The sequence below is a fragment of the Poecilia reticulata genome, linkage group LG22 (genome assembly GCF_000633615.1).
Source record: "Poecilia reticulata strain Guanapo linkage group LG22, Guppy_female_1.0+MT, whole genome shotgun sequence".
Lineage (NCBI taxonomy): Eukaryota > Metazoa > Chordata > Actinopteri > Cyprinodontiformes > Poeciliidae > Poecilia > Poecilia reticulata.
Genome location: NC_024352.1, coordinates 15419237 through 15435231, shown reverse-complemented (window position 1 = coordinate 15435231; position 15995 = coordinate 15419237). Strand labels below are relative to the sequence as shown.

General features: G+C 37.6%; 1 long non-coding RNA gene across 2 annotated transcripts; it reads left to right on the top strand.

The window, feature by feature from the left end:
- The first annotated feature begins 9673 nt into the window (after positions 1-9673).
- Positions 9674-15879, top strand: LOC103458684 (uncharacterized). 2 transcript variants are annotated; one of them, XR_532604.1, is made up of 3 exons: positions 9674-9713; positions 14891-14922; positions 15061-15879. It is a non-coding gene; the product is annotated as an uncharacterized LOC103458684 (long non-coding RNA). The 2 variants fall into 2 exon arrangements; XR_532603.1 differs by lacking the exon at positions 9674-9713 and adding an exon at positions 10809-11435.
- Positions 15880-15995: the final 116 nt, after the last annotated feature.

Below are 15995 nucleotides of genomic sequence, written 5' to 3'. Positions count from 1 at the left end.
CGTTGTTTTAAAAGGTTTATGTCAGTCTGCCTTTTCCCCATCGATACGCCTCCCGACCGCCCAGGACCTTAGGGGCTAAAAAAAAAAAGAGGCGCACATTGTGCAAAACTCTGAAACAGGAGAAGGGGGACATAAAACGGAGCGAAGAACTAGATGTGAATTATGGCATAAAAACAGAGAATCCGACGCTGAACAGTGAAAAAATCAACACATGATGTGAAACACATGACGATTAGGAGTCGCAGCAGGTGATGAGTGAAAATTACTGATGGTCAATAAACGATCAAATAAATCTAGCAACAGGAAAGAAACTAAAGTGGACATAGCAATAAACCAAGAGAGGATAAAACTAATCAAAAGAAACTAAATGGAAATGAATGAAGAACAAAATGCAAGAATAAACTAAGAAACTAAAGTAAATACAGAGGAATAAACATGGTATCAAGACCTTTGGAGCAATAATTAATACAGAGGACTGTATGGCAAGACTAAACACACTATTTCCAGATAAAAGGTCAAATAATATTGTTGAAGTGCCATGGGTTTGTTGAGACCATATCCTGGTACGGAGAATAAATATATCTTACAGACCATAACAGTTAAGAACTGATCATTTATTTATTTTTTTTAAAATTAGATTTGATGTATTTATTTCTTTAATATTATTTTTCTTGTCAGTTTTAAGTTCATGAGGTTGAGACTCCATGCCACTTTCAATTTGACTCATTAGGATTTTATTAAGAACCAGATTTGTTTTTGTAATTTCTGTCCAGTAAAACTATTAATCTATAAATCAATAGACAGGTCTATATAAAGATATAATTCATGTTTCTGTCTCATATTTGTATGGCGTTAAAAGGACCTGGAACTTTTGTTTTTCCACTGAAAATTATTTTTTGCACAATAAATGCCATGTAGGTGAAGTTTTATGGATGATACTCTGATGTCCCATTCTCCTGAAGGCAGCACAGAGCTGCACCACCAGAAACCGACAAACACTGACGAGAAGAAGAGCTATGATTAATTGTAGTTACAGTTCTATCCATGTTTTAATGCTGCAGAGCTCAGTTGGTTTGCAAATAATTCAAAGTTTAAACTGGCATGTTGAACATCTTTTATCTGGTCATTTTGTGCAAGATTTAACTAGAAAATGGCACAAAATAATATTTTTTCCACTCTAATTGGCTGCTGTTAGGCCTATCAATTTTAACTTGAAAGTTCATTGCATTTTTTGTAGACACCTGTGAAAATAATTTCTATTTCCCCTTCTCTGGGAAATTATTTTTGATGATAAATACAGAAACAAGCATAAAAATCAAAACATCTACAATAGTGATAGTAATATTAATGATAAAATAATGGACAGTGCAAAGTAGCCTGCAAATTTTTTGGTGGGGGGYGGTGAGGGACCTGGATAAAGGCTAGGGGGGCGCTGGGCCAAAAAAGGTTGAGAAACACTGTTCTAGAGCTTTGACTGCTTTATTACACCTAATTCACGTGATAGCAGTTCAGCAAACACCCGTGACCGTCAATCGAAATCACTTGCGCTGAAGCAAGGAAACACCTAAAACATGCAGGGCTCCGTCAAATGAGGACCAGGGTTGGGAATCACTGCCCTAAGTTATGATTGTTGGCATGCAGCATTGATTGTCCCCCACCTCTCATCAGTCAATGATAGGCACTGGCCCCCACTTCTCAACCACACCTGCAATCCTACAGGTTTTGCTTGTAGGATTGTTTTTATTAGATCTTTAAACGAGACAAATAAATATTTAATTTTATCCAGGAGAAATACTGACACTGATTACTCTGGAAGTAATTGTGAGTTAGAGTAAAAATCAGCTCACTGCTGATACAGAGTGTGACGACATCCTTTAAACATACCTCAGAACTTGCGAACACACAGACCTTTCTTGCTAAAGAGACAGGGATGTGAAGAGAAGGAAATTGTCGAGTGTAATTGGTGTAAGTGAGGTATTCAGTTTCAGTGATGTCATCCTAGAAAGCATATTCTTCACTTTAGATGTCGATGCTTGTGAGCACATGTGGCAAACTTGGTCTTCACAACAGCATTTTGTAAATAGAACCTCTGTTTTTTTGCAATGCACTGCAAATATTGATTTGTATTGCTAAATATTTGTTGGTTTTTGGAGGTTATTCACCTTCTCTGGCATAGTTAGGGAGATTGCTGCATTATGCTTTATGGAATCTTCCTTGTCATTCTGTCAGAAAATCTTGGTTTTTATTAGCATGTTTTACCGGTTTGCCTTCACAACAGCTTCGTCATGTGTGTTTGTGTGTGAACAAGAGAGGCTTTCTCCCTTAACTCCTCCGGTCAATGACCCGGTAAACTTTCCAAGCAACCTGTGGCTTGGTTCCAGGTCAAGCTCAATGCAAATCCAATTTGCTTCTGAATATAGCCAGCAGGTCAGCTACACTCAGGACCAGCGTAAGCGTTCCTTTTCCTAGCGAGCAGAAACTATCTGACGTAATGCTGAGAGAGGAAATACGCACACAGCATGCAAATGCATGCTGAATGAAGTCATTAGTACAGTATAGCAAGCTGGAATATTTCTAAAATATAATCACAACATACCACATGAGGGCAGCATTTCCCTTCTGGCTGATACCAAGTTATGAGAAATATGTCAAAAAAATAGTCTAAGATTCAGACAGTCACAGGGCCTAAATGCTTGTGAGAGACAACGTCACATCGGCAGACTTCATGAAATGCATTTCAGGAGCTGAAAACCTGTACCCAAAGATTATTCAAGTAAGGCATACTTAACATTTTCAGTGAGAAGGTATGTCCCCTCATCATTGGGATGAATGTCATAGGAATTTGGGTCAACTAATGTCTTATTTGTACATTTCTTTTTTGCGACTCAAATGATAATACAAGATCCGTTACTGACTTTCAGAATATAAGAATTGGTGATGAAATCTGAATTTTAATCAGGATTTTCTCAAGTCTATAGTCTACACACACCGGTTCTAATGTGTACATACGTGTTAGATCAGGTCTCTTGTGCATCTCGAGTCACATGTCTTTATATTTGTGCCCTTCTAGTTGAACTACACAACATTTTTTTTTTCAATTTAATAACTACCATAATTCTCATAAATGCCCACTTTGGGTTAAAATCAGGTGAGAGTTTGGAAACGTTTATGTGCCTTTTTGATACGTTAAATCGAGCAGCACTTAACAATTTACAGCAGGGAACTTGAAGTAAGCTTAAACACTGTGTTGAGCATTAAGAGCTAAATCAGTTAAAAGGGACAAAGTTCACATTAACCTGGTAAAGAAGAACAGAGTAAGTGTGAGTTATTCAAGTTAGGGTGTTAGAGGTGTTAAGAAGAGTCATTCTTGGAAAGGATGAATCTTCAAGACACGCTCTGCTCTGGTAGCATTCAGGATGTGTTTGAGCTTATTAACTTCCAGAAGAATTTGTCCTCCTGCACAATTAAACATAGAGGATGTCTTGTAGGACGAAGTTGAGTTGCTTTCCACCCATTCAGTTCCAATCCTGAATTTTTCCATCATTAGGGTCCATTCTTGATTTGAGACACATTTTGGCTTTTTTTTTTTTCTTCCTGCTGTAGATCTCCTTATATGTACCCTTCTGTTGCTGTCACTAATCTCACAATAGGATTCATCAGTAACAAGGCCCTGTAAGACAGCTGTTAAGACAGGAATGCTGTTAGGACTTGATCTATCTTAAGCGTAAGGAGTGGGTTTACTTCGGCTCATCTAATGCTACTATCGTAAAGTTACAAAGCAGATTTGGATGACTACTTCAGAGGAAGTCACATTTGCAACAGTTACAGATTCAAAAGCAGCAGTGGGGATTTTTATCTAACAGGGCGGTGATGCAAGGATTTAATTCTGAGCTTTTAAACAAAGAAGTTAACAAAATGGTGTCATTTGACCTGTTTTATTAAGTTAGGGAGGAAACCCACTGATTTACAAGAAAGTCAAGTTTATTTCTAAGATCAAATGACTGAAACATTTTAAATATGCTGCTCATCATCAGGTGACAGGTCAGGTAAGAGTCAAAGTTAGGCATGATTGGAGTAACTAAAATAAAGCCAAAACAAATCTCTAAAATGGCTAGAAGTAATAGGGAAAAAAAACTTTCTACAAACTTTATGTATTTTATTGCTTACGAGGTATTGTGGCAGTAAACGCAACCAGAATGAGCAAGGGCCCTCGTTCTCCCTCTGGTGGCCTTTGGCTGTTACTACATATTTCATTAAGACTTGGCAGGCTCTTCCTGTGTGAGGGTATTTGTTTATTTCAGTGAGATACAAAAAATACATATTCTTATAACTCTAAGATATTTAGTTGTGCAAAAATTATTTCCTATTAAATGTCACTTTATCTCTCTGTGTTTGACTATGTCTGCTTATACAGGACCATCAAAAACAATCATTGGGAATGATTTGTTTGTTTTTTTTTTTTTCTGTAAAGTGCCATAAGAAGAATTTTATTGTGGATTTGCACTAAATAAATTCAATAAGAAAATAAAAAAAAATCCATTAAAATATTCAGAACGGAGTTTTTTTTTTTGCTTTAAATAATCAGATCTTAACAACATCTTCAGGCAGACGAAAGATTAAAAGCTCCCCATATGGACAACAAAACCCACCAAAAGGTGATCGATCAAGGGCAGTTTTCATCTCCTTTGACCTTGCGGTTCACTAATTTTCCACATTATCACATCCAGCAAACCGTATCAAATTTAACTGCTTTAACAATTGCATAATCAGAAAGAATGTGGGTGAAAAAGTGATGTGAGCAGTGTGATGTCAACATTTTTCCTTCCATCATTGCTGAAATAGCTCATGACGAATCATCCGACTGACCTCTGCGCGTCATCATGTCTCTTTTTAGCACTGTTCACAGTATACCTCGGTCCACTTGGCCTTAGAAGTCCTTGTGTTTCTCTTTTCCTGCTGCCCACTTCGCCCACGCTCTCCCTTGGATGGCGGCACACAGCCACAACCTCTCCTCTCCTCTCGCCTCCATTCTTCGCTCACCCACTGACCCACTGGCGGAAAGCGTGGGGGCCATCTGTGGTGGAGAGGCTACTTTTAGTCTTCCAGGGCGCTATTTTCTCTTCAGTCTTTTTTTAAAATCACAAAGTACCGGCCTGCTTACGCAATACGTGTCTCAGTCTCTGGCTCTTTTATATTGCTTCACGGATTCTGTTTACACTATAGTGCACTTGAGCCACGGCAGCACATTATTACATGAAGAATGACTAGAATGAAGAAAAATGTACTAAAGTTTTGTTTCAAGTCATTTTATTAAAAAAAAAATACCCTAAGATGTCATTTTGTTGTGATTTGGCACTAAAGAATTTAACTGTGCTAAATATTTTTTCTGAAATATCTAAGTCTTACATTGAACAAGTAATAAACTAAAACTAAAAGCTTTCTGGTTTTCTGAAGCATACAAATAACACTTATTGACTTTTGATAACTGGTCGAAGAATGGATTTTCATAATTTATGGAAGAACTACATGTAAGTGTTCATATTTATATTTTTCAAAAACAAATGGCGCACACTGCTTTTTTATAACCCTACTTTTAAGACGTTTGACCTCTAAAAAATCTCATAAGTCCTTGTTGGAGGAAATAAAACCTACACATGCTTTTCTTTTTTTACACTTCTCTTCTTGTTGCAGTAAAGAGAGATCCAACTGTGACTAAAATGTGCTGCGGTATCATATGAAGGGTGAAGTTATCATTTTAAGCACTATGTCATTCAGAATTGTGATGACTGCTGAGAAAAACAGACTACGGATCTAAGTTTTAGGTGAAACAGCTGATGCTGACACTGCCACCAAAAATAGCTGCCTTGACCACAGGTCAGTCTTGTTCCTTAAACCATGATTATCTTTATCAAATGACACCACATGACAAACAATGAGACACTTCTGCCTTCTCACAGAGAAAATGGGATAAAATTAAACAAACTTTTTATGTGCCGTGGCACTCCTTAAAGGCGTGACTTCATGGATTAAAATTGCACATGTGCAATTATTTCTATTAGCCACAATATGTTGATCTTTGAAAACATTTTTCTTTTAAAGTGAGTATTATTGCAGGTATGTTATTTCCTGCTGAAATAATTTTCTGGGAGTTGGCAATTTTGCAACAACCTCCACTGATGCAAGATGCCCAGACATTTGCTCCAGGCTCTTTTGTTTGATATTTTTAGAAAATAGTAGAAAATGACAGCTCTGGAAGTTATATCTATCAGATTTAAGCCAAAGAGCAAAAATCTAGAACAGGAACAAAACTTACTTTTGAACACGAAATAAAATCCACTTCAAACATTAAAATCACTTTCACTTCTAATCAATGATTATAATTTACATCATGGTGTGAAGCACTTTCTAATCAGTGTTCCTAAGTTGTTGTTTTTTATACCCCTTTTAGTAATTTACAGGCTATCAGATTGTGGAAGTCATTCTGAGCATTGCTGAACAAAAGAGGGCAGCAGAGAGTTTCTGTGCAGCCAGTCGAGTTCTCATAGACGTCCTCACCAGACCACTGTAGTACAGGAAACAGAGACGATTTAATGAGAGCGGCAGGAAGCGCAGCATGCTGCTATGGCCCTCGTCACTGGCCTTGCATGGAAGCATTGCGCTTAGATGACGGATGGAGCCGGGGCCAGCCAAGATGAACAAAGGCGGGGGGCCTAGGGGTGCTACTTCCTCCCGTTCCCTCTCCTGGCAGTGGCATAATTGCTGAGGTTGCCTGGAAACAGAAGGTGTCGCTTGTTACATCAGAGCTGCTTTTAGCCAAATTGTAAAATAGCCATCAATGGACCATGAGGGGGTTTGGTTACTAAAGATAAGCAGCAGAAGGCAGGAGGACTGGGGGGGAGATCAGAAAATAGACAGAGGTCAACGCGAGGACCATTTATTCTTAACTGGGAAGAGCTAGATTATTGAAAAACACAAAACTACAGGTAGGAGCAATCTTAAAATAAAAGGAGTTTGTAGCACTCTATGGATTTGCCCATTTACATTTTTCCACAGTTTGTCTTTCACTGAAATCCCATTTAAGATTTTTCAACAAATTTTAATTTCAAACAAAGTTAACTTGAATAAATAAAATAAATATATACAATGTTCAAGTAAATATTGTATTTATTAAAGAAAAAACTTTCTAAACCAACCTTGACATGTGTGAAAAAAGTAATTGTCTCCTAAGCCAGCCGTGGAATATTTGATAGGGCTGCCATCAAGCCCACTTTCTTTGCAGAAGAGTTTTAGAAAATCCAAATTGGGGAGCTTGTAACACAAACAGTCTGCTTGAAGTTACGCCACATAATCTCAATGGAATTTAAACCCAGAGTTTAACTAGGCCACTTCGAAATCCCACCCTTTTTTTTGTTTTGGTCAGTCTGAGAGGGATTTGCTGGGTGTCTTGGATCATTGTCCAGACGCAATTAAATTGGATCAGCATAACTGAAAGTTTTCATTGCATTGAGGAAAAAAGGTTTTATGAGTTAATTCGCTTAATGCACCACAACAAATCAAGTCATAAAACCAAGAAAATTACATGAGAATCAACAGGTATGGCATGTTTTGTGATATTGTAGAACCCAAGTGCAGGCAGTCTTACTGCCATTTAAAGATAGTTAGATAATCCAAATGAAAAATCTAATTTTCTGAATAATACTGGAGGTGACTCAGTGAGAAATCAGCAGAAGATAAAATGAGCAAAGCACACCAGTACACCTACTGGGAAGGTGACTGCTGGAGTTGAAACGGGTGAGTGGTTACAGCAACTGAAAGAGGATGACTGTTGGGAATGAATAAAACCAGGTAAATACAGGGGAATACTGGGATCAGAAATAGCATTGACTGAACAAAGCATTAACAAACATCAAGCTGCTAAGAATACAAAACACAAGAATAGACAAAAAAAAACCTTCAGACAAATTGCTCTAGATGAATGCCCAAGGTAATTATAGCAGGAATACAAAGTATACACACTCACACACTCACTTTGTCCAACTTAAATGTGACATGTCCTGTGTAATTCAACTGAAAACAAACATTAGAACATTTAAAAATAAAAAGCTATTACAGTCATAGCTTTTTTTTTGTACACATTACATGTGTACAATTCATCAGACTAATTCTTTGGTGAATCATTTTTTTAGTTGCGCATTCAGTCTTTTTGTGTTCTCCCGTCACTCAAGTATAGTTAATCTGACTGCTGTCGGAGGTTTTCGTAACACTTGATCATTTGGATCATTTAGCTAAAGCCATACTTTGCAGAGAGGTTATAAAAGATTAAAACAATCTCATTGTGCAAAAATGTTATTCAAGACAAGGACACACAAAAGAAAAACAGCTAAGGAAAGCCATCCATTATTAGAGACAATTTAGGACACAGGAGACATTACTATAACTGATTTTTTTCTATATAAAGCTGATAAAAAAAGACAACACAGACAAGACAGAAACTGAGGAGAGGAATTGCAGGAATATCTGGTAAATACTTTTTGAAATCTACAAAGCAAACATCCTGGTTCAGTTAAAATCTGTTTAAACCTTGTGTGCGTTTGTAATGGTTACCGTCGTTAACTACATTGCTTAACATAGAATCCTGAAACTGAAACCAAAAACTTGCGAAAGAAGTGAGTTTTATGCATAAATTTAAAATAGCCTGTGAAGGGTAGGATGGTCATAAAGTATGGGCCACCAACAAAAATGAGTCTGGATTAGGGAATGTCCTATAGCCTAAAACAATAAATATATCTACATTTTTAAAGGAATACTTAATGACATCAGAATCATAGTATTCTTTAACATTTTCACATGACGAGATATTTTTTTTATGTAACCGTAAACTTTACAACCAAACTTTAGATCTTTGCAGAATAAAAAAAAAAGATATTTTTGTGAAAACTGTCACATAATTTGATCTACAAATGATTCCTATTGTGTGTGTGTGTGTTGCTTGTGCTGTAATGAACTTTTAAACTGAAATAAACACAGTTGAAAGTTAAACTAACACAAAGGTACAAAGAAGTGTTCTTTTGGCAGCAGGATTTGCCATGGTTGTATCACTTCTTTCCATTAACCACTTATTACTTTATTTATATTAATTTAAGCAAGCCAGTTTATTTGAATTTCAGGTGCGTGGTTGGGGGTTTCTTAATAAAGGGTGACTTGTACAGTGGTGGGAAGTAACGAAGTACAATTACTTCGTTACTGTACTTAAGTACAATTTCCGTGTATCTGTACTTTACTTAAGTAGATTTAATAATGGATACTTTCTACTTTTACTCCACTACATTTTACAGTAAGTATCTGTACTTTCTACTTCACTACATTTATACAAAACTGTCGCGTAACTCGTTACATCCAAGTCGCATTGCGCTTTTTTTCCATTAAAATGTGAAGTTCAGAGACTTAAGGTGGCGACGGAAAATCCGAGCAATAACGTGATTTACGTGTCTGTTGTCACCCATCGCCTCCACCTTTACTCCCACGCGAAGCTCCAGACATGCGCAGTGGCTTCCTCTGAGCGGGAGGAGGTGTCTGTCTGATCATCTGTAATATAATGGCGCTGCATTAATCATAAGATATGGCGACATGTAAAATCAGCAGCGCTTTGCTTTCACAGACGGTGGGACTTCGTCCAACTTTTAGCGTTACTTGGAAGGAAAGCTTAAAGAAAGGTAAGATCTGTGGACGTGTTGCTAGCAAAGCTAGCTGTACAGAGACACATGTTGCATCGCAACACATGCCCTGAATTATTGTGTGGAGGTGTTGACCGAGGTGTCGCATATATGGAACAACGCTGGTACCAAAGTGCAATATAGTGGTACGACATTCAGGAACGATCCGATTCTTCTGGATGGATCTTTACTGATTAAATTTATTTAAGCTCTAAGTATTTAATATCAAGGTGTTTTATGGGAATGTGGATCTTTCAGATCAATTTGAGAAGCAATTTTGATAGGTAAAAGTAAATTTTTTTGTGTCACATAGCGCAGGGTGCTGGTCTTGACTTGGTCTTGGGTAGGTGGTCTTGACTACAACATTGCTACTGGCTCCTTGGTTGCCTGTCCTCTCCCACCCACCTTCTTTCCGTCCCCTTTCTGTTGGATTTCTTTAAAAATAAAWGCCACTAGTRGCMAAAAAAAAAAAGTGAAGTTCATGTTATGTTTGAACAGGAGACGAGATGTTTCCATCCCTGAAATTATGATGCATAGAATCACATATCTAAGTCTAAACTATGTTACAGAGAGAAAACACAACATGCTTTATCTGTGGCATTGTTCATTAAAATGGCACATTTCTAATGTATTAAAATTAAATACGATCTGTACACATAATGATATTAGCAATTAGGTAATCCGTTCAGCAAGTACTTTTACTTTTAATACTTAAGTATTTTTAAAAGCCAGTACTTTTTTACTTTTACTTAAGTACAAATCAGTGGCGCAACTACACATTATTCAGGTGGATGCGAAAACATAGATTGCCCCTCCCCCCCGAGGTAATGATACGTGAAGGGTAAAACTCGCTTCTTTTACCTCGTTATGTGCGAGAGGTGAAGGAGCGTAAGGCGCGCTGAAATGTATGGAAAAACATCATCGGCGCCGACCCCTCCAGACGGGGTTTTGGCGCCCCCTCTGGTGGTGCGCCCCTATGCATTGCATACCCCGCATACCCACTTTTTGCGCCACTGGTACAAATGTTAATGTGGTAGTTTTACTTTTACTTGAGTATATTTTTGTCTGTGTATTTGTACTTCTACTTAAGTAAATTTTTTGAGTACTTTCTCCACCACTGCTTGTTCATTTCACAAATCAAGGTATGGAAAATTAATGAATGTCTTTTTTATTTGGTATCAGTAATTAGTCACAATAAAAGTATTAAGCTGATTCTATACCTATGAAAATGTAACCGACATAATAAAAGAAGCTTAAGAAAAGCTCTTATGTTCTTGGCTTTATGGTTCTGATGTCTGTGTGTTAGCTACGTTTTAGATGTTCAGGCACTATCATATTGATTCTGGCTTGTTTTTTAAGATCAGTCTTCTCTTCTTGCTTCATGTCCTAATCTCCTCATTAACAGGCTTCTTCCTCACCCATCCATGTCTCCCTCATACCCTCCTTCCTCCCCTTTAAAAACATCCCTCAGTCTGAGCTATCATTCACTCTCTCTCCTCTCCTGCCTCCCCATTCAGTGCCATTATTTGCCTCTCTGTCTCCACCACCATGTCTTTCTCTTAGGCTTTCACTTACGTTTGTTCAAAAGCCTTTCCCCCCCTTCCTCTTTACCTCCCTCCTCCCTCACTCTCGTCTCTGCCATAAACCTCCATCTCTGGCTGCATCGCCGCTGCGTACGAAGCGGATGGTGGCAGCCCACTCAGTCCTCTCGGGGAGCAGAAGGTTTGTCCACTCCCACTCTTGCTTTGCGTCATGGAACACGGAGAAATAGAGACCGAGGAGCGAGAACAGATGGGAGGAGGACACACTGGATGCCTGTTTTATAACATTACTCCTGAAAACACTGTGGTCATCACTCTGTAAAGCAGCAGCCGATTATGGACTCGTCAGGCAGAGATCTAGGCTAAATATAGAACTGGATTAATGTATGGTAACACCTTTTGACCTTCTTTGGGTTCTACAAATCACTTCACAGCCAAATCCACAGTTTAAGTGGTTAAGTTTATTTGGCAGAAGTAGAAATCAACATCTATTGTAAAAGTGATACAAAATCATCCCAAGGTCATTAAACAAATCCATGAGGGATATGAAATATTTTTATAAGACAGAATTGAGAAATATGACCAGCCAATTGAAGGTTTGATTTATCCCCTGACCCAGTGCTACAATCCAGGCTCTGAGGCACATAGACCTCTTAAGGTGTGCCGTGTTATTTAGCACTAAGATGTCAGCAACAGTTACTTCAAATCCTGCAAACTGGGAATTATGGCACTTCATCTATCGGCTTTTTAAGCCTAGAATCTGGGAAAATTAGAGGCGAAATAAATACCTCAAACTCGTTTTACTCCTCACACTTTTAGAGCAGCTTTTTCAAATTGATTTACTGGTTTCCCAAAATTATAAATTGTTTTGCAAACTTCGAAACTGTTGTTTTACCATTTTTTTCCATTGTTAACATTTTACATCTGAATACGTTTTGTCCTTCAGATACCCTTTCGCTGTAATATTTGTTCCACCATGGCTTGCTGCCATGGTTACGGGACTCTTAAATTCTGATTGGCTGATCAGTACCTCCTTGGAACTCCTCACCCCAAAAGTCTGGGCTATCTTCAGATACACAGAGAAAATCAAGCTCAGAGAAAACCTAGTCCATTAGAAGAGTCAGACTGCACTCAGTGAAGAGGTTCAGTCTGTTTCATGAGGATGATCAATAGGTAATAACATTTATGGCAGTATGACGTAGAGATAGTCCTTTACTCATTCAAGATTTGATTTTTGACGACGACCTTTACTACTTGTTTTACTCCCTTATCTCCGCCCACTTTTTGCCTGGTTACTGTGCATAAAGGCCATTACTGCCACAAACGTTTATTTAAGAAACATTGGTAAAGTTCAGATTGGACCATTAAAAATAATTTTAATAGTCCAATCAGAGTCAGGCTGTTTGCAATGTTTACGTTTTAATCATATAGAAAAATATGTTTCTGTTAAAGAGATGCAGATCAGGTCTGTCACTTCCTGTTCATATAATTCGTAAGCAATGCGAGGATAATTTATTAGTCTTACATGTTTTCTCTTCTTTTATCTTTTACAGAAATTTTCATGTCGATTCTTTCAAAAAATACTAACCTTCCTCCCACCCCAGAATAAAATCTCCTTTTCTTCATTTCGAGCATAGAGGCTGAAGTCCTCACAAGGCAGAACTCAAGCTTTTAGACAAAATATATATTTTTGACCATTTGTGGTCAAAAATATATATTACCACTTAAAAACAAAAGAAACTCATCATGTTGTGAAGATTATTTCAAAGCTGCCCACATCAGCTGAAATCTGACAAACACTAGGTCAACTCTTAAGCATTGTGTTTTTGTTACAGTAAACTCTTTAAATTATCATCTTAGACAGACAGTAAGCCTATCTCTACAGACCTGCTGGTGTTGTGGAAATCCAATATGAGAACTTCATTATCCAGAGATTGGTGTAACCATAGCAATCAGATGCACATCGGTGTGTGACATCATAAATGACTCAATTGCTCCCATTTACGCAAGTGGGGAGACAATTCAGGCCCTTCTGCTGTTTGTTTTTGCCTTCACCAGCTCTTGTTGATGACTTTAAACAGGCGTCGGATAGGATGCCAGCTAAAAAATGATGGCAATAAATAAATCAGCTGTGCCGGTTTCTAAATGCCACACAGGATACTATTAATACAGCATGTTCAAATGCAAATGTTGCTCACAGGATTTACACAAAAACAAAGGAGAAATGAGACTTCCAGCATAGTGTACACACGAGATTAGATCTTCTCACAGCGAGGCAGAACATGAACAGTCAAATCTGGGTCATCCTTAAAGCAAAAACATCCACCCTGGGAGAGATTTTTCTTGTGCTTTTCCGAATGATAGTGGACAGCTGAATAAAGATGTTCAGACGCAGATGAGTTTCTTCAAAAGCCCCAGTGACAGCCAAGGCAAGGGCAGGGTGTGATGTGATCATGCAGCATTTTCTGGAACAACCTCACTGGTAATGAATTGAAGACAGAAAGTGAGGACAAGCTGACAGAATCCCCAGAGAGAATGTGTTTTTGGTTCAGCACTCCAATGCAAGTAAAGATGTGGGTGTAAAAGTGTTCTGAAAGTCAAAAAAAAAAAAACCCAAAACAACCAGCATTATGAGAGCTGCTGTTTTAATTAGGATTTTCAACATTAAATGTGTAATTATTCGGAGCTTCCGCTTTTCCCTCTGATAATATAAATACGAAGTGACGTTTCATAAAAGAAGCTGGATATAAAACGCTCCACTGGGTTGTGTAAATTTTAAAACGACTAATTTGTGCAGAAAAACCTGGGGGATGGAAGAAATTTTTATTAAGAGTAATATAACTAGAGATTGGTCAGAAGTTGCAATCAAAAATGTTTTTTTTATGTCTGGTTTAAAAAAATTTAAATCAAGATGAAAATAGGATAAAATAGACAAAAAGACACACACATATATATATAAATATATGTATGTAAAGAAAAAACCAGACTCAACCTCTTATATATTGAAGTACCGTATCCAAAATGGCTTCTTCCTTATGTTTTTTTCTTCTTTGTTTTCATGGTGGTTGGTAAACAACTACTACTTAAAACAGTATGCTTTTTTATTATGCCACAAAATGGCATAATAAAAAAAACAAATTATGCAATGTATACTGTTTTAAGAAATAAAATATAGCCTGATAGCTTTTTCTTCTGCAATAAATCATGCTCCCTTCTTCAACAGTAAAAGTTGTTTTCCCAGTCAAAACATGGAAAAAAGTGACTTTTTTTTTCATAAAGTAGGTGGAGCTTTACCACAGACTGCAACGGTTTCATGTTTTGTCATGATTGAAACATGCCCATTCCACAACAAGAAAATTCACAATGATGTTTAATGATTGAATCCTGTTTAGAGAAACATCACAATAAAAACATGACACTTCAACATAACTTATTCATCTCTGTTCCCATAACTTATTGGGAACAGAGATGAACAACCTCTCTGTTCCCAATTTTTCACTGTTTCAGTTTATGAAAATACCCGTGTTAAGAATCTGACCTGTTTTCTACCATGAGCCCCTCAAGAGTTCTTAAGAAAGATGACAGTTTCTTTTTCACTGTGTTTTGCCCATTTCCTTACTGTCCTCTGCATTACAGAGGCCTGCCACACAGATGCGCCACCATTGTTGGTAAGGTTCCTGCTCTCGTTAATCTGTGCAAATCCTTTTGTTTTCCTTGATGAGTCAGCATTTGTCTCCTGAGATTTTATTTCCCAGCAGGGAACTCAAATGATTGTGACTCATTTCACTTTCTGCATGTTTCTGCAGGCTTGTGAGTCACAGCGAGGCAAGCGGAACCAAAGAGTTAAATCAGGTACAACATTGTGCTCTTCAGCGTGTCATCACCACCCCCGATGGTGCTGAATCTGGGGACCACCAGGGATGACACCGCTGTCTAGGCTACTACTCCTCGTGGGTTTGTTACCTATAAACCTTGGCTGCACTGGAGTCGTACTGTGGTGTTGTAATGATCAAACCTGTGTGTAGTAAAATTGGTGATTTAAACTAAATTACTCTGGACTGAAATAACTTTAGCCCAGAGGATTTGTATAACCTGCTCCTTTGAACTTCCTGAGATGAGCAGAGAAAATGGATCTACATAAGTTTCATTTTATTCACATAAAGTTTGCTTTTTTTTAACAAGTATGAAAAAAACCTTAGCAACTTCTAAACAAGAAGGAGTATTGACTGTTTACCACTCTGGAGCAGTGGCAGTTTCTGGGTGACATGGGAAACCGCCCTGGGCAGCTTCTTGTAGGGGGTGCCCTTATTTTCTAAAGGAACACATTTAAGCTAATAATCCAAGGAGCAAACGTCCAGAAACAGATATGAACCCAAGAGCTATAACTCACTAAGACCTCCGTTGGCATGTTCATTTTTAGGAAAAAAAAAATATATACTGAATACCATTTTACATGTATTCATTCAGTTCATGTAATTTCAAAACATCACACTGATGTTTCTTCCTATGGGTTTTCTTCCTAGGGGACATGGGGAAAAATATTTTTGCATTTGCTTGCAATGAATAAAATCCACCCTGCTCTATTTTTGTATGAAGGCACAGTGATGACAAATGTCAATTAAAAATTGCTAATACTTTTAAAGAGCCTCAGTGGAAACATATTTATACATTTTTAACACACTGATTAAAAAAAGATCTAAAAAAAAAACATAAAATCGTATCGTGTGAGATTTTCTAAAGT